The following is a 2,398-nucleotide window of genomic DNA, read 5'->3' as shown; positions in this document are numbered from 1 at the left end:
CCTCCTCCTGAATCCCCGCACAGCACACACACCTCTGCTATTGCCTGGCTCTGCCTGCCTTATCCTTTCCTCCCCTACACATATGTGCCTCTCTCCCTAGGCTGTGCACTCCTCAGGGCCACAGACATGTCAGATTCCTCATTCACCAGCATTGTCTGAGCACCGACTATGTGCTGAGAACTTGGGGGTCTTGGGGAACAAGATACCTCTGCGCTCTGGAGTTTAGGTCTAGCTGGGGCCAGTGAATAGGGGATTACAAAGTGTTATGTGTCTGGACCCCATGTTCTTTCTCCTTCCTCCATTCTTCAGGAGCGATGGATGATAAGAAAGCTTTGCAGGTAAGGACCAGAGACCCAGGGTGGGAGTGCTTTCACAGAAGGGGCTGAGTTTCCTTGGAGCCAGAAGAAGCTGTCCTACAGGGAGATAACCATTATCTTACTGTATTCTTGTATCCACAAAAAGCCATTTGCCAAGAGGACAGAGCCTGCAAACCCAAACTACAGAGCTTCAGGGTTTGTGAACTAAGTTTGCTTATGTCTACAACATAGTGGGGCTGAGTTGGGGCCTGCAAACCAGGGAAGGAGCACCTCACTGATAGATGAATCCCCTTCCCGGGTATCATTTTCTGTCCCAGGTGGATAATGATAATGTCTCTGATGAACTCCCTGGGAAAATCCGTCAGCAAGGGAAAAAGCAGCTATGGTTTGGGGATTCTCTCTGCTGGTGGCCAGGGAATAAGGTTCCAGAGGCTGGCTCTAGGCCTGCCTGACCCACTTGCTGGGAGACCTGAGCAGGCCATCCGAGGAAGGCAGCTAATACTGATCATGAGGTGCTGTGTGCCACGCCCTATGAGATAAAGATTTATTATCCCATTTTAAAGAAAAGGTCGCTGAGGCTGCGAGCACTGCTGGGATTCTAGCCTCACTTTGACCAGCCCAAAGGCAGGGCATCAACTCCTTCTATTTCCCTACCTCCAAACAGGCTTCATTCTGTCCCAGCCTGCCTTGCAGATCATGAAAGCGCTGGTGGGAGGAGACGTGGGACCTCAGGAGGGGAGATTGCAGGAGGGTGGAGAGGCCTGCAGAGGGCAGCAGTGAGCTGTGCCTGGAACTGTCTGGAAGAAGTGCCCCAAGGGTTTACCGGGGAGGCACCCAGAGCACCAACAGGAAAAAGCAACCATGCAAGGAACACCGCATGCCATTTATCAGAATGTGTTTTATGTTTGTCCCATCTGGGTGCTTTACATAGAGTGCTCACAGCATTTATGTATGAGGACAAAATAGGCTCAGAGAAGGGAAGAGAACTGCCCAGGTCACAAAGTCTGGAGTGAGGGAGACCTGAACTCTAGCCAGGCAGCCAGCCACTGGCCCCGGGCTCTGTTCCTCTCGATTAAACATTAGAGCATCTGTTCTGGGTGGCATTGGAACTGTGGAGAGAGCAAGGTATCCCCTCGCATCCACACAAGGACACACAACCCTCAGAGGCAGGTATCCTTGTTCTCATTTCAATGCCCAGGAAAAAGAGGTTCAAGAAGGCAGAGGCGGACAGGATTCACACTCAGTTCTCTGGTTGACAAATCCTGTTTCTTTTCCCCCTCACCCAGCAGGCTGGTTTGGGTATTTTCATTTTGTCCCATCAAGACTCCCTACAGAGTGCTTGCTCCCTGCTATGTGTCTAAGATCTCTGGGCTTCCTCTGGATAGGAGAAAAGATTGTTTCACTGCTCGCCTGTGCTGTCCTGTCTTCCACCCAGCGCTGCGGGCCACAGCGCCGGAGGCTGGCAAACCCCTTGGAGGGAGACAAAACTGATAAGTTCTGACTGAGTCAGGCAGTTTGGGAAAATCTACACTGACCTCTGGAGCACAGGAGAGACCGGCGGACAAACACATGGATCAAGACAGCAGGAAGGGAGATGTGCGTGTTAAGCGACCAGGGGGAGAAATTCCTATTATCTCAGTGACAATCCCCTGTGGCAGTTGTTGCTTCATCACCCATCCTAGATCCATAGAGAGGGAGGTCCATTGGCACAGAGGGACTGCTGGCACTGACGGCCCAGCCCGGCCCTTCCTTCCTCGTTGGGTGATGTGCCCGTCCGGGCTCCCCCGTGACGTTGGTGAGTGGTCCAGGGCGTGGGTAAATGAGGATCCAGGTGTTCCTGTTCCAGGAGTGCAGAAGGGCCTCCGCATTGGACGGTTGGGTTCACCGCCGGGGCCTCAGTTCCCAACCGAACGGGGGAAGGCAGGGGCTCGCTGCCGCAGCAGCCCCTCGGCTGCCCCCACCCCCTCTCCCCAGGCGCCCGCAGCGCGGCCCCTTTAAGAGGCCCGCCCGTCTCCGTCAGCCGCCGCGGCCACCGCCCCCCGGCCCTCCTCTTCCTGCGGCGCCGAGTGCGGGCCGGGCGG

Source organism: Pteropus vampyrus, unplaced genomic scaffold (genome assembly GCF_000151845.1).
Source record: "Pteropus vampyrus isolate Shadow unplaced genomic scaffold, Pvam_2.0 Scaffold23, whole genome shotgun sequence".
NCBI classification, from domain to species: Eukaryota; Metazoa; Chordata; class Mammalia; order Chiroptera; family Pteropodidae; genus Pteropus; species Pteropus vampyrus.
Note: the sequence above shows the minus strand (reverse complement) of the source record.